The 24540-nt window shown below is 46.5% G+C and overlaps 1 protein-coding gene across 3 annotated transcripts in view; it reads right to left on the reverse strand.

Moving 5' to 3' along the window:
• The window catches only part of GCNT4 (glucosaminyl (N-acetyl) transferase 4), a 29681-nt gene extending 11248 nt beyond the window's left edge, over positions 1-18433 (reverse strand). The window contains exon 1 of one of the 3 annotated variants that reach the window (XM_069595330.1): positions 18285-18433. The gene's annotated coding sequence lies outside the window, so the exon portion shown is untranslated. Of the gene's footprint in view, positions 1-17409; positions 18168-18284 lie in introns of those variants that run through there. The other 2 variants (XM_069595329.1, XM_069595328.1) reach the window with 2 other exon arrangements.
• Between the last annotated feature and the right edge of the window lie 6107 nt (positions 18434-24540).

Consider the following 24540-nt stretch of genomic DNA (forward strand, 5'->3'; position numbering starts at 1 on the left):
GCTTGCTCAAACTCACGTCCAATCAGTCACTGATGCCATCCAACCATCTCATCCTCTGTCATCCCCTTCTCCTCCTGCCTTCAATCTTTCCCAGCATCAGGCTGTTTTCCAATGAGTCAGTTCTTCGCGTCAGGGGCCAAAGTATTGGAGTTTCAGCTTCAGTCCTTCCAATAAATATTCAGGACTGATTTCCTTTAGGACTGACTGGTTTAATCTCCTTGTAGTCAAAAGGATGATTGCAAAAGGCAAGTAATTACCAGGCTGTGAGCAGGTAAAGAGAAGCAAAAAGCAAAGGAGAAAAGGAAAGATATAAGCATCTGAATGCAGAGTTCCAAAGAAGAGTAAGGAGAGATAAGAAAGCCTTCCTCAGCAATCAATGCAAAGAAATAGAGGAAAACAACACAATGGGAAAGACTAGAGATCTCTTCAAGAAAATTAGAGATACCAAGGGAACATTTCATGTGAAAATGGGCTCAATAAAGGACAGAAATGGTATGGACCTAACAGAAGCAGAAGATATTAAGAAGAGATGGCAAGAATACAAAGAAGAACTGTACAAAAAAGATTTTCATGACCCAGATAATCATGATGGTGTGATCACTAATCTAGAGCCAGACATCCTGGAATGTGAAGCCAAGTGGGCCTTAGAAAGCATCACTACGAGCAAAGCTAGTGGAGGTGATGGAATTCCCGTTGAGCTCTTTCAAATCCTGAAAGATGATGCTGTGAAAGTGCTGCACTCAATATGCCAGTAAATTTGGAAAACTCAGCAGTGGCCACAGGAGTGGAAAAGGTCAGTTTTCATTCCAATCCCGAAGAAAGGCAATGCAAAAGAATGCTCAAACTACTGCACAATTGCACTCATCTCACATGCTAGGAAAGTAATGCTCAAAATTCTCCAAGCCAGGCTTCAGCAATACATGAACCGTAAACTTCCTGATGTTCAAGCTGGTTTTAGAAAAGGCAGAGGAACCAGAGATCAAATTGCCAATATCTGCTGGATCATGGAAAAAGCAAGAGAGTTCCAGAAAAACATCTACTTCTGCTTTATTGACTATGCCAAAGCCTTTGACTGTGTGGATCACAATAAACTGTGGAAAATTCTGAAAGAGATGAGCATACCAGAGAACCTGATCTGCCTCTTGAGAAACCTATATGCAGGTAAGGAAGCAATAGTTAGAACTGGACATGGAACAACAGACTGGTTCCCAACAGGAAAATGAGTACGTCAAGGCTGTATACTGTCACCATGCTTATTTAACTTATATGCAGAGTACATCATGAGAAACACTGGACTGGAATAAACACAAGCTGGAATCAAGATTGCTGGGAGAAATATCAATAACCTCAGATATGCAGATGACACCACCCTTACAGCAGAAAGTGAAGAAGAACTAAGGAGCCTCTTGATGAAAGTGAAAGAGGAGAGTGAAAAAGTTGGCTTAAAGCTCAATACTCAGAAAACTAAAATGATGGCATTTGGTCCCATCACTTCATGGCAAATAGATGGGGAAACAGTGGAACAGTATCAGACTCTATTTTTTGGGCTCCAAAATCACTGCAGATGGTGACTGCAGCCATGAAATTAAAAGACACTTACTCCTTGGAAGGAAAGTTATGACCAACCTAGATAGCATATTGAAAGGCAGAGACATTACTTTGCCAACAAAGGTCGGTCTAGTCAAGGCTATGGTTTTTCCTGTGGTCATGTATGTATGTGAGAGTTGGACTGTGAAGAAAGCTGGGCGCTGAAGAATTGATGCTTTTGAACTGTGTTGTTGGAGAAGACTCTTGAGAGTCCCTTGGACTGCAAGGAGATCCAACCAGTCCATTCTGAAGGAGATCAGCCCTGGGATTTATTTGGAGGGAATGATGCTGAAGCTGAAACTCCAGTACTTTGGCCACCTCATGCGAAGAGTTGACTCATTGGAAAAGACTCTGATGCTGGGAGGGATTGGGGGCAGGAGGAGAAGGGGACGACAGAGGATGAGATGGCTGGATGGCATCACTGACTCGATGGACGTGAGTCTGAGTGAACTCCGGGAGTTGGTGATGGACAGGGAGGCCGGCGTGCTGTGATTCATGGGGTCGCAGAGAGTCAAACACGACTGAGCGACTGAACTGAACTGAACTGAACTGAGTCCTATTCTAAACTAGGTCTGTGAACTGTTAGAAAACAAAGGATTTCTAACTGAGGTCAGCATACTTTTCTACAGGAAGAAACATTGAAACATTTTGTGGGGCCTTTCCCACAAAAGCTGATTTAATTATCCCATAATTCCTGAAGAAGCTTAGAAGCAAAAGCTAAAGTTGCCAGGGACCTCAGTGGTGATCTGCGTCCAAACTCCTCCTTCTCAAAGTGAGGAAGCAGAGGCCTAGTTATCAATAGATGCTGTCTCACTCCTCACCTTCCCCCACCACATGCGCCTTTGTATTTCCAGCTGCTTCTCTTCAAGGGACTGGGCAGAGGGGGCTGTCTGCTGCCCCCCAACCCCCCACCAGGTCCCTCAGAAGGCACTGGGTCCATCTGGCTCCCCTGCCCCCTTAGCTGAGGCTGTTCTGCCAGCGTCGGCGCACACAGGCCCATCTGTCTAATGGTCCATGCTGGGCGCCAGTACCATTTACACTCTTGGGAATTTCAGCCAATAAACCTGTGGGGGAGGTACTAACGTCTCCCTGTTTCAGAATCGGGAACTGAGTTTCAGAGGATAAAGAGCTAGGATGTGGAAGAGCCAGGATTTTCAACAGTGGCTGATTTCAGAGCCTACACTAGTAACTGTAAAGCAAGCCCACCATGCAGTCTCCTGGCAGTAGAAGAACCCTGTTGGTTCTACAACTAAAAGGTCGGGGAATCCACGCATCCGTTTTCACGCTGCAGGAGCCACCCTAATCCAGGCCAGCACCACCTTTTGCTTGTATATGAAGTAACCTCCTTACTCACCCACCTTGTTTCCCTCTAACCCACTCTCTGTACTGTAGACAAAGGGATCTTTGGAAACCATCAGTCAGATCACACACCTGGCCTGGCCCTACTCCCAACACCTACACCACCTTCATTTGGGTTTCACTGCACACAGAACTAAAATCAGAAGTCCTTTCCATGGCCAGAAGGCCTAGCCAGCTCCTGCCCGTGCCTTCCTCTCCAACTAACTTCAGTCTTTTTTTTTTTAATCACTCATTAAGCTCTAAGCAATTCCAGCCTTTCTACAAGTTCCTAGACACCACCTCGGGACCTCTGCACTTTCCTGCCTCAGGACCTCTGCACTTGCTATTCTCACGCTGTGATCATTTTTCCTGAATCCTGGCCTGACCGGCCCTTCCATATCCCTCAGGGTGTAAGAGAAATATTCTTCCCTCTGGTCCTTTCTAATCACCCTTCTCGAATCTCTTTCCTGAATGGCGTACCCCTGTTTGCTTCTCAACACTCATCCATCATTGGAGGCAGACTCTTTGCCCTCTGAGCCACCAGGGAATCCCACCCTCATCACAGCAGCAGTTAACTTATTTATGTCTGTCTCTGGGACAAGCCTTATTTATACTCCACCGCCTGCCCCAAGTACACACCTACCTGGCCCAGAGTGCTGCTCAGCAGGACAAAGTCAGAAGACTCATGTTCCATCTGGGCTCTGCCACCAAAATGCCTCAAGTGACCCTGGTTAAGCCATTTAATCTTATCTGCACACGCATGCGTGCTCAGGTGTGTCTGACTCTTTGCGATCCCATGGATTGTAGTCCACCAGGTTCTTCCGTCCATGGAATTTTCCAGGCAAGAATACTGGAGTGGGTTGCCATTTCCTTCTCCAAGGGCTCTTCCCGACCCAGGGGTCGAACCTGCATCTCTTGCGTCTCCTGCATCGGCAGGCAGTGCCACCTGGGAAAGCCCTCAGCTAATCTTGGGTAAGCTTTTATTTCCCAAGTGTTGAGCAGGATAACACCCAACAGTGCTGTTATGAATGTCTTATACCACCATGCATGTGAAATAACTATGCAAAGAGAACTGTGGTATGCAGAAGTCAGGTACTAGGACCTTTACAAGATGGATGATTTCTCGGGAAACCAACGTATTGACTGTTTCCCAGTTTTATAAAATAGTACATTCATTATATTTCTAAAAGAGTACATTCATTATTCTCTTCATTCTGACATTCAATTATTATTTGTTTTTCACTTCCTGAAAACATTGTTTTTTTGTTAATGCCTGACGCATATTGTTCTTGAAGACATACACCTATCTTGGATTTTCAAAGGCAGAAAAATTTACTCTAGTTAAATTTAAAATTTTAAAATTTAGAATTTTTTCCCTATGTCTGCTCTATATCTTTTGAAAGATCAAGAGCCAAAGAATTCCTTTAAAAGACACCCAAGGAGAGCCAACAGAACCACTTCTGTGCGGTTACAACCAGCTGAACTGTTCCTGTAACTCCCTGCATTGCAGTGGCTATAAAATTTCCCCGAGTTCATTATCTTTAGGGCGATTCGCTAGATAGTACAAAGTTGCAGTGACTCCCTCTAGGATCCCTGGCAAGCAAAGCCATCTCCAGGAACCACTAACAAAGCAGTCCTGAGAAAGCTGCAGCAATTTGAGTACACAAAACACACCCTTGAACAGGGCCTCCCCTGGCTCAGTTGCTCAGATTGTCCGTTCAGTTAAAACCGTCTCTCTGGGGCAACGAGATGCCCTTTATCCAAAGGGGATCTGATTATGGTCCCTGGGAAACATGTCACAACTGAGAGTTTCCTCTACAGGCAGCAGGCTTCTGTTGACAAGTACAAGGACTATGCTCACAACTTTTCTTAAACAAAGGTTTACTTAACCCACAAGATGTGAGAACAGAAGTCTGAATAAAAATGCTGGATGGGAATCTCAGTCTATCAAATACCTCTTTACATTACAATTCTTCCAAATAGCAACTTGGCTGGCTCCTCTGAAGCTTGGGAGAGATTTATAGGGTCATTTAAGGTCACATGGGAAACGAGCAACCCGAATCAGGATGTATTTACCTCACGTCCGACCCTCAAGGTCATCAGAAATCTGGGCTTGCAGCAATGGAGCAAAAAAGTGCCCAACTCAGCCAGCTTTTTATAGTCACACCAATTAGGAGACAGCCAAGGATTCTGGGCTTTGTTTCATCTGCTCCACAGGGCAAACCTCAAAAGCTGCTTGTGTATCCTGCTGGGCAAAGCTATATGACTTAAGAAGTCTTTGCTGCAGTCCATGGGGTCGCTAAGAGTTGGACACGACTTAGCAACTTCACTTTCACTTTTCACTTTCAAGCGTTGGAGAAGGAAATGGCAACCCACTCCAGTGTTCTTGCCTAGAGAATCCCAGGGACGGCAGACTGCCGTCTATGGGGTCCCATGGAGTTGGACACTATTGAAGCAACTTAGCAGCAGCAGTAGGAAGTTGAAAGGACCAGAAATGATCCTACTGGGTGAAGTTTTTATTTTGTAACCATTTGTGCCCCTCATTATGTTGCAAAACATTGGGTTTTTCCATAGGAAGAAAGAAAGAGAAAAAAAAAAGATTGGGGCTGGGGACCGGGTTGAGGGTTGGTTCAAAAATACCTATGCTCTCATATTTTAGCTCTGATGGCAACAGCTTAAATCAAATATTTCCTTCTCTGTAGATATAAAAGGTTACAAACAAGATGTTTATTGCTGTACTTAATCTTTACCTCCCAAGTTTATAAACAGCAAAGTTACATTCCTTTCTCTAGTTCTTCTCATCTCTGCCTTCCATACTTAGCTGGCCCAGTACAAACCAATACATAGTTTATGCTTTATGTTCTAATTTAAAAACGTGGCTTTATTTTGGCTTCTTTTTCTATAAAGAGGAAAACCTTAACTGGAAAACATTTAACTCCTTTAAACAAACAAATGAACAAACAAATGCATGTTTAGTGTGCTAGAAAGAAAAAAGAACTTTCTCTGTCCAGCGTGTACCTGGGGTCCATCCCACTCCAGAAACTTCTATATGGCTAACTCTCTATTTCACACTGGCCAAAATTAATTCCTCAAAGGTTACGCAGCTACTGAAGAGGTACCATAACTCTGATTTCCACATGTGCATTTAAAGTAGAATCTCCAATGCTCATAAATCACTACATCCCAGAGACAGCACAGGGGCCCACAGATGTGAGTCAAGGCTATGGACAGCAGAAATGGCTTAAGGCCAGGCCACACTCTTCTTGAACGGATTAGACACACACAGTTTTAAATCATCAGAAAGGCTCTTTTGTTTGTCTTCTGTGGTGGGGAGCCGAGCCGGAGATTCAATATGCTTTCAATATGCTTCTGCACTTTCACTAAAAGATTCTAGGCTGGCAACACTGTCAGGCTGCCACGACCGAGTCAAGATCTGTATTGTCCTGAGAACTTGTGTGCACAGAGACACAATAAAGTTAAGACCCAGGAACTTAAAGGGATGGAACAAAGAAAATCGGCAGGGCTCAGGAAAATTCTGCCAAAACAGTAACTTCAAAAGCAGAGGTTTTGTGTAAAATGTCTTACCCAAAGTCAAATCTAGAAATGACTTCAGAAAATTCTCCAGCTGGTATCTCCTAAAGGAGGCACTGGAGCAATGGTTCTTATTACTATTTTTATTTTTACTGAGGTGTAGTTGGTTTATAATGTTAAGTTTCAGGTGTACAAAACAATGATTCACAACTTTCAAAGGTTATAGTCTATTTATACTTATTATAAAATATTGGCTATATTCCCTGTGTTGTACAATATACTCATGTAGCATATTTATTTTATACATAGTAGCTTGTACCTCTTAATCCTCTATCCAAATCTGGCCCCTCCCCCTTCCCTCTCTCCACTGGTAACCCATAGTCTGTTCTTTATATCTGTGAATGTTTCTTTTTGGTTATATTCTTTAGTAATGGTTTTAACTAAGATAACAGGTCTCAACATGGAGGTTTTATTTTGGGCTAATAAAAATTTTAAAGATTATTTAGTTAAAAACTAAGTATCTCAGCAAACTTATATGCCAACTCAATAGAATGCAAAAGTAGAAATCAGACTCTTCCAGTCTCCAAGTGGATTATAATGTTACAATCACCGAAACAGTGTGGCCAGAATAGACAGAGTTCAGTGGTATGAACTTCAGAAACAGATCTGGTAGGGAAGGACTGTATTAACAGGTACGGCTCTGGTAAAGATGGCAATTGCCTCGCAACATCCACCCTCCCTTTATAAGAGAATCTCTATACTGTTGACAGCAGAACCACACCCCTCTAAAAGACTTTTCCCCAGCCTCCACTGTAGAGGAGCAGTCAATGAAATACAGTGTGGGGTGTCTGCCAAAGCTCTTAGATGAACCTGATTCAGGGCAGGTGGCATGCCAGTGTGGCTTTCCGTCCCAGTTCATCCACTTTTCCGCTTGGAATTCTGACATGATGGTTCGTACAGTAGCAACCACCTTGGGACCGTGAACAGGCCAAGAGTACACTAACAACTGTGGCCCCCAAATCCTCAAACCATGCAACCAGCAGCAACCACCCACTCTACAGTTTTATTATGTTAGAAAAATAAGCCTTTATATGTGTAAGCAAATTTGCAAAGGTGCAACTTTGAAAGAACATATGAAAATGGTAATGCTTAACACACACACAAATCAAGCTTAAATTGAAACCAGGTTAACGTGTCCACTTGAACAATAGTATAATCCTATATACAGGCAAGCACAAATGTGTCTCACATGAGGCTGAAATTCTCATCTGTTTGGATTTAGAGGCAAATGGTGGCTTTAGATAAACCTCTGAAGAAAAGCAAACTCTGGGAGTTATCAATTTAACTCTGATATTGGCATGAACTGAGCAGTCTGCTCACCAGGCCTCAGGTAAGCTCTCTTCAGCTTACAGCATACCCTCTCTTGGATCTCTGAAAGTCACCTTGCAGGTTGGCTGCCTTTGTGAGAGCATGTTTTGCAACAAACTTGTTGTATGTCAAGAAACAGTTTCAGCACCATGGAGGGTGAAGTGTCCAGCGGTTCTTCCCGTTCTTCCCTCCTCCTCTTGCATGCTCCCCTTTCTCTCCTCCCTGCCATACCCTCAGCTGCCTCCATCTCACCCTCCTGCTTTATCTGTGTATAGCATTAAGGTTTGGAATTTAAAGCCAAGGTTTCTGAATTGAAGTCCTAAACTGCACTGACAAGAGGTCACTAATCTCGTTAGAACTTTGCCTCCTCATCTGTGAAACAGGGTCAGGGGCGCTCACTCCCATGAATACAGTGATGACTAACTCAACTCATGCACTGGGTATATTTTGGCAGGAAAAGCCAATGGGTGCCATTTGAGAAAACCATTAAAAAAAATCAGTAGTGTTAAAAAGTCTTGTTCCTTAGCCTATCCTAGCAAAGCTGTTCCATAAATGTTGGCGAGGTCATGGGTGGGTGAGTGGCTGGATAGATGGATGGAAAGATGGGTGGCTGGCTGGCTGGAGAGGCAGATGGACACGGATGGATTCATGGTTAAAATTTCAACCATTTTTTTTCTTAAAAAAATTTTTTTTTTAAGTTGAAGGGTAATTGTTCTACAGAATTTTGCTGTTTTCTGCCAAACCTCAACATGAATCAGCCATAGGTATACATATGTCCCCTCCCTCCTGAACCTCCTTCCCACCTCCCTCCCCACCCCACCCCTCTAGGTTGATGCAGAGCCCCTGTTTGAGCTTCCTGAGCCATACAGCACATTCCTGAGGGCTGTCTATTTTACATATGGTAATGTCAGTTTCCATGTTACTCTCTCCATACATCTCACCCTCTCCTCCTGTCTCCCCATGTCCATAAGTCTGTTCTCTATCCACGTTTCTTTTTTTTTTAATTAATTTTAATTGGAGGCTAATTACTTTACAATATTGTGGGGGTTTCTGCCATACATTGACATGAATCCACCATGGGTGGACATGTGTTCCCCATCCTGAACCCCCCTCTCACATCCCTCCCCATCCGATCCCTCAGAGCTGTCCCAGTGCACCAGCCCTGAGCACCCTGTTCCATGCATTGAACCTGGACTGGTGATCTATTTCACATATGATAATATACATGTTTCAGTGCTATTCTCTTAAATCATCCCACCCTCACCTTCTCCCACAGGATCCAAAAAATCTGTTCTATACATCTGTGTCTCTTTTGCTGTCTCGCATATAAGATTGTCATTACCATCTTTCTAAATTTCACATACATGCGTTAATATACTGTATAAGTGTTTTTCTTTCTGGCTTACTTCACTCTGTATAATAGGCTCCAGTTTCATCCACTTCATTAGAACTGATTCAAATGTATTCTTTTTAATGGCTGAGTAATACTCCATTGTGTATATGAACCACAGCTTTCTTATCCATTCATCTGCTGATGGACATCTAGGTTGCTTCCATGTCCTGGCTATTATAAACAGTGCTGCAATGAACATTGGGGTGCACGTGTCTCTTTCAATTCTGGTTTACATGGTGTGTATGCCCAGCAGTGGAATTGCTGGGTCATAAGGCAGTTCTATTTCCAGTTTTTTAAGGAATCTCCACACTGTTCTCCATAGTGGCTGTACTAGCCTGCATTCCCACCAACAGGATAAGAGGGTTCCCTTTTCTCCACACTCTCTCCAGCATTAATTGTTTGTAGACTTTTTGGCAGCAGCCATTCTGACCGGTGTGAGATGGTACCTCATTGTGGTTTTGATTTGCATTTCTCTGATAATGAGTGGTGTTGAGCATCTTTTCATGTGTTTGTTAGCTATCTGTATGTCTTCTGGGAGAAATGTCTGTTTAGTTCTTTGGCCCATTTTTTGATTGGGTCGTTTATTTTTCTGGTGTTGAGCTGCATGAGCTGCTTGCATATTTTTGAGAGTAATTCTTTGTCAGTTGCTTCATTTGCTATGGTTCAGTGGCACTAACCACATCCACACTGATGCACAACCATCACCATCACTCATCTGCAAAACTCACCATCTTCCCCAAGTGAAACTCTGTGTCCATCAAACACTAAACACTCCCCTCTCCATGGCCCCCGGCAGCCGCCATTCTAGCTCATCTTCCTATGAATTCGACTACTCTAAGGACCTTGTTTTAGAAGAATCATGCAATACGTCACTTCATAGCTGGTTTATCTCACTTAACAGCAAGCCTCCAAGGTTCACTCATGTTACAGAGCATGTGAAAATTTCCTTCCTTTTAAGGCTGCACAGTATTTCCTTGGATGTACAAAACCACATTTTGTTTCTCCATTTGTGGAAAGTGTCTGTTTATGGACGCTTGCATTGCTTCTACCTTTGGGTAACCGTGAATGCTGCTGCTGTGGACATGAGTGAACAGATACTAGTTCACGGCTTTGCTTTCACTTGTGTCCACATTTTACATGCCTTTATTTTTATATATCCTATTTCTACCCCCCTTCACTGGCTGCCCATCCATCCAGCACTCACTCACTGTGTGTCTACTAAGTCCCAGGCAGGCATGGTGTTAGAGACTGGAGAGATGCAACTAGAGACTATGCTGTCTGGCGGAATAAATACACAGAGAAAGAGCAATGAGGTTCTGGGAGACTTGGCAACACCATTTGAGGAATCCCAGCGGCTTTGTTACACTGAAATTTTGTTGTTTAGAGATAAACTCCCAGGAAAGGTAAGTCACTAGCTAGCATTTAGAAAAGTCTCTTTTCTTTAGAGATTCTTTTGCTGTGGCGTTCATCTTACGTCAGGGCTTCCCTGGAGGCTCAGACAGTAAAGAATCTGCCTGCGGTGCGGCAGACCCAGGTTTGAGCCCTGGGTTGGGAAGATCCCCCAGGAGAAATGAATGGCTACCCACTCTAGTATTCTTGCCTGGAGAATTCCATGGACAGAGGAACCTGGTGGGCTACATACATTCCACGGGGTCACAGAGTCGGACATGACTGAGTGACTTTCACATTTTTGCTTTTCCTTCACATCCCCCCTCTGGTTTCACATCCCTTCCTCCAGCTCCACAATCTCCACATCACTCTGGCAGTATTTTTCCGCGATCCAGCCTTTGTGACTTATTTTGTGCCTACCTCGTGTGTCACTCCGCCTCTCTCTCCCAACCCATCAGCTTTGACATCTCTCTGCTTCTGCCTGAGAGTAGGGCAGGCTGTGGCTGGAAGGGCTGAAGGAAGGGAGAACCTGGGGAAGACGATGGCTGGCAGAGAAAGCCCTCCTTGCTGCCCCCAGAAGATACGTGGGGGGCATGGGGCAAGGATGCCACAGTGCAAATATTCCAGCCACGCTGCAGTGATGCAGAGAAGGAGGAAGAGAAAGGGAACACAGGGGCTGTGCTATGCCTTGTTCTTGCTGATCCTGGGCTTGCCCTCTGCTGCCATCTGAACGAGTTCTGCCATAGGCTATCCTGGTAGGAGCAATACCAAGGTCTACAGAAACAGGATTGAAAAACAGGGTTTCCAAGGTTCTGCAGAACCTTTATCCAAGAGCAGACCGGCTGATAGACCTGAGTCTGAGAGCAGCCAGGAAGCCTTCCTTCAAAGTGACAACCTCATCTATTTCCCCCTGAACTACACTGGAAAAACAACAAGGGGGGCAGGAAGAAGGAAAAGCAATCAAAGAGGCAGATGGACAGGACATCATGGAGATTTCCTAGAGATTACAAATAGTTCCCTTATCACCCAGCACTTTTTTTTTTTTTCTTGCCATGCTAATCTCGAATGTCACATCAAAAAAGGTTTGGTAGCATCCTGGAGGAGGAAAGTAGGCTTGGATTTTATTGGGATTTTTTGCAGTTTGGTTTAAAGCTGGTCTTTCAAAGCAGCATGATGGAGGTGGGAGAGGGCTGGAGTAGGACTGCATAAAGTGCTAGTCGCTTAGTGGTGTCCAAGTCTTCGCAACCCCATGGATTCAAGCCTGCCAGGCTCCTCTATCCATGGGATTTCCCAGGCAAGAATACTGGAGTGGGTTGCCATTTCCTTCTCCAGGGGATCTTCTCCAACCAGGGATGGAACCCGAGTCTCCTGCATTGCAGGTGGATTCCTTACCATCCGAGCCACCGGGACTGGATAAAGATCAGGAATGATCACGAAGGACCATGAATGTGGGAGTGCAGGAGTCCAGGCATGCTTTCACGCTCTAGCAACCATGGCTCAAAAGCATTCTCGCCATAAAATTGTTCTGCTTTGCTTTCTGACTTTTAAAACTTTTTTTGTGTGTATGATTATATTATTTAAGTGTACTCCTTTAAGAATCATATATGAGTAAAATTTCACATTAAAAAGAAATTAAATAACCCTAATTTCCCAGCAAAATACAGACTTGACCACAAAATATCTGAATTCTACAGCCTGGATGGCTAGGGTCCTGAAGCAGAGAGAAGTGACAAGGCACATTTTTTTGCTTCCCATTAGTTGAAAATTTCTGAATTCACCTTAATCTGACCATTAACAAGCTGAAACTTACCTTGGGTCACCTACACAAAAAACCAATTCGCTGATGATATAAACATAACAGGGAGGGAAAAGCAATTGTCAGAGACCAACTGCTCCAGCCCAATGTACTAGGGAGACTGAACTGTGTAGGGGGGGAGGGCACTCAGGAAGGATCTGGCAAACATGCCTCACGTGGAGAAACCACGCCAGCAGTAATTTAAATGCAAACACCAATGGGGCTGATGACAAGCATTCTTCTGATTTTAGGCTCCCCCAGGGTCCACGAAGATGCCAAGTTTTTAAGCCTCATTAACTGTGACAAAGGCTGCTAACCAAGATGCTCCTGTTGTTGTTACTACCTCGGGCCAGGACACCAGCAGAGAGATCAGCAGAGGGCTCAAAGGTTCACGTGAAAAAGGACAGAAGGACCCAAACAGATCTGGGCAGACTTGGGTCTAGTAAGATGAAACTGAACAGAGATAAATACAAAGGCTAACAGTCAGGTCCACGAAATTAACTGCATCGTACCAGATGGAGAAACGTGATTTCACAGGAGCATCTGGAGAGAATGGTTCAGGGTTCTGGCTGACTGTATATTCAGGAGGAATCACAGTTTGTTTGGTACAAGACTGCCAAAAGATTTTTAAAAGGCAGAAAAACCAAACCAGAAACCAAACCAGTACAATCCTGGGCAACATGAAAACCACAAGCTGTAGAACGTTAGAGCCTAAAGGGATCTTACCATTTTGCATCAGCGTAGACTGTGGGACAGAGGAATGAATGGGTCTGTGTCTGAGTACCACCCTCTACCAGGACACTGATGGAAAAGTAAGCAATACAGTGAGCTAGCGACCACAAGAGGGAAACGGAAGGCTAAGACCAAAGAAGGGAAAAAACAAAGAGGCCTGAAAGCTGGCTCCAAATATTAAATCATAGGTTTACTGGGCCCCATTGGCAGAGGTTCTGATTCACCGGTCTGATGGCTGAAGAACCTTCATTTCTAACAAGTTCCCAGGTGACGCTGGTGCAGCTTGTCCACAGATTACACTTTGAGAACCAGTGCTCTAAGGAATAACATCATTGTTTTCACAATATATATATTTCTAAGATTTTACTAAGACATAATGGCCTGTTTTCTGCTAAGTCCAAATTAGGGAGAATTTACTGGTTTTGAAATGCTACACATTTATATTTAAGAATATGCTCCTTTTAAAACCTCATTGTTTAGCAGAAGTTTCACCTTTGCTTTCTGACCCTTAGTGTTTCTTATTAGTTCAGCTTCACAAAGCAGACTTCTGCTTCCATTTCTGGCATTTTTATATAATAGGCAGTTTCCCTCTGGCCTTCTACTTTTCCTTAATTTTCTATTGTGTTCAGTAAATCAAGCTTCATTACATATTAAGATGTGACCTGCTTTTACCAAATGGTATCTGGTTTCCCATATCTTCTAAAATAGTAAATATTGACCCAATCCTTTCCCTTAAAATCCACACTGAGCACACCATGCCTGGGGGCCCATTAGGTTTTGAAGCAGCTGCATTCAACTCCTGAGTAATATAATTTGATCTTATATATGTGAAGCTTCAGCCTGTAGATCCCACTTGGTAAATAACCAGCATGTGAAAATGCATATAAAATGGCATGCAAAGCAATGCAAATGAATACAAAACATATATATCTCTCATTTGCTTGGGAAAAGTTTGTACGCCTTGACATTGTTTTCTTGGGTTCTGACAAGCAGTGACCAGATCCTTTTATGAATTTCATGGAGCATTCAGTACGTGACACTTGTTGACATGCTAAGGGGGAAGTGACCCTGCCTGTGAGTCAGGCAAATGGGATCCTGGCCTTAACTTCCACTGGTGTTGGGCTCTCTGGACTTGGACAGGATCTCAAAATTCTGAGTCTCCGATTCCACGTCTGGAAATGATGGGAATGAGATCATCATCATAAAACCACCCGCTCTAAGGCTGACCGAGCACTCATTATGCACCAGGTATAATGCACACAGGCACACACTGAACAAAGATGAGGCACTCACAAGTGTTGTGCACACACCGTGCACACATGCCTACCTTGTGCACACCTCATGCACACAGGCAATCCTCCCCACAGCCCCTGAGCAGCGACAGAACACACACACCCCTCCGACGTGGGGCCATTTCAGAGCCCAGGAAACCAGGGCAGAAAGGTAAGGAAATGTGTGCAAGGTCATAAGGCAGGCAGTGGAAGGGTCAGAGCCAGGGACGCTCAGCAGCCACATTCCAGGGGCCGCTCTGAGCTACAGTGCAGCTCTCTTTCATGGTTTCCATCCATATTCCTCATCATCATTAAATTTCCACGATCTACAAAGTAAAACTTCAAATTTCACGGTCATGTGGGCTTCAAAACATCATTTCAGTAGATGGTGATGGTTTATGCTTTATGAGTTTGATAGTAGAATGGCAGCATAATCAGACTGTTTTTAACCTATTGCAGCTTAGTTATGTGGCTTCTGCTTAGTTTTGTGGCTTCTACTCATCCATCAGATCACAGTGATTGTGTGCTTAGTCACTCAATTGTATCCAACTCTTTGCGACCCCAGGGACTGTGGCCTGCCAGGCTCTGCCCATGGCATTTTCTAGGCAAGAATACTGGAGTGGGTTACCATTTCCTCCTTCAGAGGATCTTCCCAACCCACGGATTGAACCCAGGTCTCCTGCGCTGCCTGCCTTGGCAGGTGGGTTCTTTACCACTGAGCCACCTGGGAATCCCACTCATCCATCAGGTCCACCTTAAATCTCCCCAAGAAGGCTTCCTGCCTCCCCCAGATCAGTGAGCTACATCTGCCCCACTGCACCCCAATATGGGCCTGGCACACAGTAAGGGCTCACTAAATTTGGATGGATTGGCTTTTCAACCTCACATCACACAACCTTACTATCTTATTGCCTTTTTCCTGCATCTAAACCAAAAAAGGAAATCACAGTTTTACTTCATAATCATAGTTTTAGCCATCACAGTTTTACTTCCAGTATGTGGGGCTACGATGAGGCCCAGGGCACCAAACCATACTGAGCAGTCACATTCCAGGGGCCGCTCTGAGCTACAGTGCAGCTCTCTTTCAGGGTTTCCATCTGCATTTCTCCTTACCATTAAATTCCCATGACCTACAAAGTAAAACTTAAACTTCACGGTCACGTGGGCTTCAAAACACTGTTTCAGTAGATGGTGAACAGTGGCTTCCCTGCCTTCTGTCGTTCTTCTCAGAGGACCCGGAACTGGACGTCACTACAGCCCCACCTGCCCCCGCCCGCCCACGTGAGCTCATGCAAAGTCAGTTCCATAACTACTGACTGCCCACCTATCCTGAGGGAACTTAGTGTGATGCCAAGCGCCCACCTTGACTTACTGCCCAAAATGCGCCATTCCCTCTTACCTCCCTCTGGGCAGACCTTGTGGCATTCAGTCAATGTGCCTCTCAAAGGAGACAAATTAACAGTTGTCCCCACTTCCCGCCCCCAAAGGAAATCCTCCTTTCGCTCAGGGCCACACAACCTGATTCTTTGGATACTGTTTCTCTGCAATACAAGCATGATACGATTCAACAGCAGCTTAATCGATCATTTCTCACAGAGAATTGATTCTTAGAAAGTGCAACAGAGGAACTGCTCCCTGCAGTAACCTCCTGACTTCTAAAGATTTTACTTCCTCAAGACGCCATCAACAAAACCTGTTAAAGCTGACGGCTAGGGTCTAGATTGTCTTAAACTGATAGGTGGTTCACTAAAGGCATGCTTCTGTAAAACCAGAAGAGGTGACTTCTATCTACCAAACCACATGAACATTTAATATCACTGAATGTCATTCCCAACTCCCTTAATCTGGTTTGCCTCTTTTCAGTTTAAAGGACTTCTGAGAAGAGGGAACGACAAGCGCCTAAGGGCGAACGTCACCTCTCCCTTTTTCCAGCGAGAGGAAAACACGGTTCCCACTACAACCACAAGGAAAACCTCACCAAGGCAGGACAGCTCAGTCCTGAAATGCACATACAGTATCCATCCGCTCGCACTGTTAGCCTACGTGAAGATGCTTAACTGACTCGAGAGTCCAGATCTCTGGGCTCAGATCCTCGGAGGCTCCCAGCTCGATGGAGGAGGTGCCGCCACCTCACAAGGGGACGATCCGGGCCAGCTCTGCGGTACGAAAACTTGACCGTAAAAAGCGCAGAAGCTCGTCCCAGCGGCAGGCGCGGCGGGGAGGACCGCTCCGCAGCTTCTAATCCGCGACCTACTGGAAGACGCGCACTCCCCCCTGGTCCTAAAGGAGAAGCCGCGCCAGCAGCCCATTGCCGCGCCGCGCCCCGCGCCCGCCCCTCGCCTCCGCCGCCCCCGGGCAGCGCGGCTCGGCGCCGCGGCTCCAGGCTGCGGAGGGGCTGGCGATGGCGCGGCGCGGCGCGCGTCCGACCCCCGGCTCCGCAGGTCCCTCGCGGACCCGCCCCTCGCCCCTCACCTGGGCGGCTCTCGGGGGCCGGGAGGAGCGAGACCGCAGGACCCCCAGCCCGGGAAGGGGCGCGTCGGGGAGCCGCGTCCTCACCGCTCGGGGAGAGCCCGGGACGAAACCCAGGTACCGGTGCGCCCGGCTGCTCCCGGCCTCCCAGACCGGCCCTGCCCGGCCCCGGGAGCCCGGGATGCGGGCCCCACGGCCGCGTCTCTGCAGGGCAGCCTCAGGCACACGCGCGCTGGCCGCCCCGCAGCCGGCCGGCCTCGGAGAACTTTCCAGCGTCCGGCCGCCGCAGGGGCCCGAGTCAACGAGCGCGCGCAGCCGGGCCAGGGCTCAGCTGGGCTCGCGCGGCGGCTGCCCCGGGCCGACCCCTTCCTTGCTACCTCTCCCTCCCCCGCCGAGCGAGGGACGCGGCGCCCAGGTTCTCCCCGGCGGGGAAGTGAAAGTCGTGAGCAGGGGGTCCCGGGCATCCGCGGCCGCGCCGGGAGCCCCGCGCGCTGGCCCCGAGCAGTCCGCCGGCCTGCGTGGCCGAGTGGACTTACGAAAAGGGAGCGGGGGCGCCCCGGGCGCGGAGTCCCCGCGGATGGACGAGTCGCTCCGGCCCGGCCGCGAGCTGCGCTTCGGGCTCCCGGCCCCTCGGCGGCGGCGGCGGCGGCGGCGGCCGCTGGCTCCGGGCTCTCGCCTCCTCCTCGTCCTGCGCCGCCACCTCCTCGGCGCGCCCGGCTGGGGAGTCGCTCAACCCCGGCCGGGGGCTGGGAGCGCGCTGAGCGGCCCCCGTGACGTGGAGGGAAAGGAGGAGCGTCGCCGCCGCGCTCCCGCAGAGGGAGCTCCGGCCCCGCGCTCCGGGGCCCCGGCGCCGCGCCCCGGACTAAGTTCCCAGGTGCGCGGAGCGCTGCGCTCTCCGCCGGCGCTCGGAGCGTCCGCCAGCTTCGGTTCCCTCCCCGCGTTCAACAGCACGAAAGCGGAGGTCTGGAGAGCCAAGTGACTTGCCCAGAGATGATCAGAGGGCGGTGACGGAGCAAACACATCTGCGACTCCTTGCTTTTTCCTTTGCGAGGTCCTGCAGGAATCGCCTCGCTCTCGCTGGTTAAGACCCACAGGTCAGTGTCCCAGGCAGCCTGGAGAAATATCTAGGAGCGGCGAGGGAAGGTGGAGTTTTATGCCCCATAAATAGACTACAAAGTTGTTTTCCCGTCTGTACCTGCAGGTCAAATAGACACTCTAAGGCTTCCTCTTTACCCTCAAGCGGGGGTGAGGGTGGCGGGCCGTGCCGGCATGGTATCCGGTCCCATTTCTGTTCACCCTATTGCCGGAAACACGCCTACTTAACCAACTGGGCAATATCTCCGCCTCAGCCTTGGTGGCGGGTTCTTGTGAATAGACCAACTCTGAGAAGTGGATGCCCTACCTTCCGTACCTTCTAATTCCCCACCTTCCAGACTTATCTCGCTGCGCTCCAGTCCTTGGTGGCCAGCGAGGCTCCTGGGGGCCTGCCTTACTGACCGGCGATGCACCAGGGAAGTCAGTCCCACCCGGTTTCTTCCTTCCGTCTTCAGTTAACCCACGTAGACTGAGCGCCTGCTGTATGCCAGGTGTGTTGGTGAGGAGCCAGATCGGACCAGGTAAAACCGGTTAGGCCTTATGACCCAGGAATCCTGAAAGAGGGAGCTGCATAGGACCCCATATCCTTTACTCCTAGGCTCTGAAATCTGCCCACAGTAGTAGAGACTCTGAGACCAGCCTGCCTTAAAAAAAAAAAAAAATCCCCAGTGTTTGGAAAAAGAAGTATTTTCATAAATTAATACTTTGCAGACTTATTTTCAAGCAAATGGCCAACTTTGCATTAATCTCTCCAGTGGGGCCCCCTGTTTCTGGAAGAATCATTAAAGGTCACATTTTTCACCCTTCTGGTCTCGCTCATGATAATGATAAGAACAACTAAGCCTTCTGCTACCTGCTGTGAGGACTGTTCTAAGCCATTTGGGCAGATTAATCTTTCAACCCTCACAGCTTTATGAGGGAGATGCTATTTTTTCTATTCTGATTTTCCAGAGGAGAGGGAGGCAAGTGAGGGGAGATAACTTGCCAGTAAATGGCAGAACCGGAACTCAGACCAGCGTGATCTGCCCCAGTGTCCATGAGATAACAGCTGAGGAAACTGTGACTTCCAGGGCTCAGGGGTCCACCAGCCACCATCAGCCCGGCTCCCACCATAGGCCCCAGTTATCTAAGCAAGGGCTGCTATGAAATCCAAACACATATAGTTTCTCCCAAATTGGTCAGTTTAAAAATGTGGATATATCGTATCATAAAGTAGTTGTCCATTCACTTACTTGCAGCCCTGTTTCCAACTCCAGGATCAACCTTTTGTCACGAAGTAAACTGTTTCTATGATAAGACCTTAAAAAATACCTGTATGAACTTCCCTGGTGGCCCAGCAGTTAAGAATCTGCCTTCCAGTACGGAGGACACCCATTAGATCCCGGGCTCAGGAACTAAAGATCCCACATGCTGTGGGACAACTGAGCCCGAGAGCTGAAGATCCCGAGCACTGCCACTAAGACCCAACACAGCCAAAACCATTAAATCAATACCTATTAAAAAGTACCTTTACCGTAATGCTTGAATACCCTTTCTTTCTTTTCTACCCAGACTATATTCAGTTCATTCCCTGTCCTCTTCAGTTACCCTCTTCCCTTAAAGCCTTGCTCTGATCAGCATCCCAGGTCTTCAGAAAGGATGCCTCTCAGCTGCACATGTATGGGTTTATGCTTAGTCACTCAGTCATGTCCAATTCTTGTGACCCCATGGATTGTAGCCCACCAAGCTCCTCTGTCCATGGGATTTGCCTGGCAAGAATACTAGAGTGGGTTGCCATTTCCTTCTCCAGGGGATCTTCCCAACTCAGGAATCAAACCTGCCTCTCCTGTGTTGGCAGGTGGATTCCTTACTGCTGAGCCACCAGGGAAGCCCCTAGGCTGCATGGTGGCCCCCTAAGGCCCCCACTACACCCTACAGTGTGCTTAGCACTCCTAGGATATTAGTTTCCCGGGACTGCCATAACAAGTCTCTACAGACTGGGTGACTTCAGACAGTATAAATTTATTCTTTCACAATTTAGAGCCTAGAAGTGTGACATCAAGGCATTGGCCAGACTGTGCTCTCTTTGAAGGATCTTAAGTTCAGTAGGGGCTTCCCTGGTGGCTCAGTGGTAAAGAATCTGCCTGCCAATGCAGGAGACTCGGGTTCGATCTTGGGTCAAGAAAGATCCCCTGGAGGAGGAAATGGTAACCCACTCCAGTATTCTTGCCCAGGAAATCCCATGGACAGAGAGGAGCTACAGTGGTGGGCTACAGTCCATGGGGTTGCAAAGGAGTTAGACATGACTTAGAGATAAAACAACAACGAAGTCCAGTATGACCTATTCATAACGTGATTACATATGCAAAGACATGAACTTTGAGGGGACACTTGTCAACCCAGTACAACACCCCAAAGTCACTGTTAATAAAAACACATTGTTTGAGCTAAGAATACAAAGAGGCATGCATAAATCACAGACCTTGCCCTCAAAGAAAAGACACTGTAGTTACAGAGGTCGTAACTCCACAGTAACTCCACATGTCCTGTACGCAGAACATGCATCACCAACAAGACAGGAGATGCTTAGAATCAGCTGCCTGGGACCAAAGGCAGCCATGCCAGGGGAATTCACTGAGGATTCACTCAGAGTACAGGGAGTTCCGAGCAGGTCCTTGAAGGAAAAGCAGGAAAGGCGAAGCTAAGTAAGGAGGGCATGTCAAAAGCACAGCTCCAAAGGGGAAGGTGTGCCTGAAAGAATCTTACTTCTGAAGTTTTGCTGTAGAAATGGGAGGCTGAAAAGGATGTAGATAAGTGCCATACAGAGTGGAAGAACTCAGTGAATTACTCTATGATAATACTATGCTGTTAATACTGCAGCAGTGAGCATGCTGTGAAGTGGTCCCTAATTCATTCATGTTATTTGGTCTTTATGGCAATCCTGAGTGCTGTTATACAGCCAAGGATCCTGGGGCTCAAAGAAATACTAACGTGTCCAGGTAAATCATCAAATCAGTTGTAGAACTAGCAGGAAACACATTGGTCTTGCTATTCTTCGTTTAGGAATTCCGCCACAAAATAATGTGCCTCCTGGGTTACCCTTCCAGTCCTGATTGTGTTGTTCTTGGCCCAAGGAAACCATTTGAAGAAGACAGTAATCCTGCAAGAAATGGAAATGTCTTCTAAAAGTCATGTAAATCCCAAATTGGAATTGTGGTAAGCCCTTCCCAGCCATCTGAATTACTTTCACGAAACCTTATGAGGAATTTCTAATGTATTTAAAAAGTCTTCTTAGGCCTTCAGAGACATCATAGGATCCAGTGTCTTTCTGCAGAACTAACTTAGCTGGTTATCTTAAGGAAATAGGGGCTGAATGGAACTTGAAGGCATGCAGAGACACTGATAAAAAGTTGAGGGGAAGTTGAATACAAAAGACAATTACACCACAGGTCAGCAGAAACTGATAATTCAAGCTCTAGGTCTGGGCTCACCAGCGTGGAGTCAAGCACAGATGACCAGATCTTGGCATGTTTTGGAGACTTTCTAATAAGAATTTGTCACAGGCTACCAACGGGAAGCAAGCAGGAAGTCTAGCCTTGGGTTGGCTCTCTGATACTTACCGTGTTTCCCTGAATTTTCCTTTACTTAGCAAGCACGTTGCTTGCCAGATTCTCTGCTGGCTGAGTGTTTAAAGGTATATTTAAGGATGAAATGCTTTGGAGACTAATGTGATTCACTGAACTCTTGCTTGTGCAAAATGCTGCACTGGTTGCTATGGAAGAATACAAAAATACAGCAGCCCTTGACCTTGGAGAAAATCCCATTTAATTTAGGAGACATGAGACATATAAAGTGTACATGATATAAGTGAGACTAAGTGAAATTTGTAAGCAGTTTCTCATGTTTAGATACAACTTCTTACGACGAGGCCCTCCCAGCTCCCCTTTTTAAAGCCATGTCCTGCTTTGGAGAAAGGACCAGGAGGGGTGAGGCGAGTGGGACAGAGGGATGTGTGGGTGGTGGGGGTAGTGGCTGAGAGCACTGTCCAGGCCCCGAGCCAGCTGGCCGGCTGATGGAGTTTCACAGAAAAGCGCTACAAGGGAAGAGCTTGCTCTTGGGAAAATAGAGAAATAGGGTGCGGAGGCAGTAGACTTTTCCCTGTATGTCGACTGAGGGACTCATGTCATTTGGCTTGGCTTCTAAAGGAAAAGGAGACCCACCACTACAGAGACAGGGCTCTAGGGCTCACATTACTATACAGAAAGTCATTTGAGGCACAGAGCTAAGCTCTTCCAAATTTAACTGTTCACTCCTTTTTTTTTTAATCCTGGTTTTTTATTTGGGTCAAAATCACCATTTTCTTTTTTTCCCCCTTTTCAAAAAAATTGAAGTACAGTTGATTTATAATGTATTGGTTTCATGTGTGCAGCAAAGTGATTCAGTTATACACACATATATGGTCTTTTTCAGATTCTTTTCCATTATAGGTTATCACAGGATATTGCAAACCAACATTGTTTTAAACCTCTTCATTTCCATCACCAGTATTTCTTTGGGGGACATTTGTACACAGAGACATAGTCTCTGTTTTGTCTAATCATTTCACGACAGTTAATGAGTAGGCAATAATGAACAGAACCAAAAAAGCTGTGCTGAACTGAAGATGCTAGGAGATTGGCAAGGCTCACCCACTAGCTGGGTAACTTGCCTCACCATTTCCTTGCCTCCAGCTTTGAAGGACATGAACCAACTTCGCATCTCAGCCACAAGGCCAGACATCATCGAACTTTAAGGTGTGTCGTGAACAGCTGAAAACAGAAATGTTAACTGCTTTTACCTTTAGAAGTACCACTACTTACATTACAGCTTCAAATGTTTGCACCTACTGTTCCTACTTTAAAGAAGCCTAAATGAAAGAATATGAACTTACAAATATGGCCAACGAATTTAGAAGTTAACTATGCAGCCTATCGGAGAAGGCAATGGCACCCCACTCCAGTACTCTTGCCTGGAGAATCCCATGGACAGAGGAGCCTGGTGGGCTGCAGTCCATGGGGTCGCGAAGAGTCAGACACGACTGAGCGACTTCACTTTCACTTTTCACTTTCATGCATTGGAGAAGGAGATGGCAACCCACTCCAGTGTTCTTGCCTGGAGAATCCCAGGGACAGGGGAGCCTGGTGGGCTGCCGTCCATTGGGTCGCACAGAGTCGGACACGACTGAAGCGACTTCTCAGCAGCAGCAGCATGCGGCCTATATGAGGGACTTTAAGATACAGGCAGCTTGATCTATTGTTCAGTCACCAAGTCGTGCCCAACACTTTGCAACCCCATGGACTGCAGCACACCAGGTTTCCCCGTCCTTCACTGTCTCCTGGAGTTTGCGCGAATTCATATCCATTGAGTCAGCGATGCTTATCTATCTCATCCTTGATCTGGCATGGCTTCAAATTCCATTCTTCTTATTTAACTGGTAAAAGAATTCAGGACATGAAAACATTACAATTAACATTTAAGCAGAAACTTTCCACATTTCTTGGCTTTTATGTGTTTGAGAGAGATGTATCCCTGGTTTCCTTTTGCAAAGCAGGCTTCAACAAAAATGAAATGAGAATAAATAGAAAATGAGAGCGTCCAAAGAAAACACATGTGGCGGTTATGCGCTATTATCCCTCACAGTCTTTGAGAACCCAATGAGACTTCAAATCCAAGTCTTACGGGCACATGCAGTCAATTAACAGGGTAGTTTTCCATGAAAACTGAGTTTGGGCAGTATCTCGGATGAATCAACTTTACTTTCTTTATGCCTGGGGCTCCTAGATTGAAAAAGAGAAAGCCCAAGAGCAGGGATCAACGGATTTGTACTGAAGCTCTTCCAGCAGGAATTTTGCATTCCATTTTCCACCAGCGAGCATCTGTCTGCCCTGCCTGTCATTCACCAAAGTGAGTCAACACTGACTCCTCAGAATGTGTAGGTGGCAGGAGTCAGTAGGGCCGCCGTCACTCAGAAAGATGTCAACACTTTTAATCATAATGTCTATTTTTTAGGCAGATAGCTTTGATTTAGAGAGAGGAAACATATGATACCTAACAGCGTGAGTTCTGAAACCAGATTACCAGGTTTGAATCCCAGCTCTACCACTTGGTGGTACAAGTGTGACTTTGGGCCAGTTTACTTCATCCTATACCTTGATTTCCTCATCTGTAAAATGGGGACAATAGTTCTACCTCATAGGGTGTGGTTAAGATTAAATGAGATAATACATTGGAAGTGCTTATAACAATGACTTGGTATATGTTAGGTGCAATAAATACTAGCTCTTACCCCACCCCAGCCTTACTCACATGCCTTTTTTTTTTACTAGCTGAGTCGGAGTGTGTACGCCTGACTACTCTTCTGCACGTGGGCATGTACTTAAACTTTTCTCAGCCAATCAAGAGTGGCCGGCTTCCCTGCCTAGTGACTGATGTAGGAACAGCAGAAGGTAAAATTTTGCCTAATGAAATAAACTTTCCTGGGGTGGTGGTGGTGGCGTTCAAGGAAGGTTTCTTCCCAAATGACGTGTGTTGGAGGGAATGTTTCTTTCTTCTTC

This window comes from Ovis canadensis, chromosome 7 (genome assembly GCF_042477335.2).
Source record: "Ovis canadensis isolate MfBH-ARS-UI-01 breed Bighorn chromosome 7, ARS-UI_OviCan_v2, whole genome shotgun sequence".
NCBI lineage: Eukaryota > Metazoa > Chordata > Mammalia > Artiodactyla > Bovidae > Ovis > Ovis canadensis.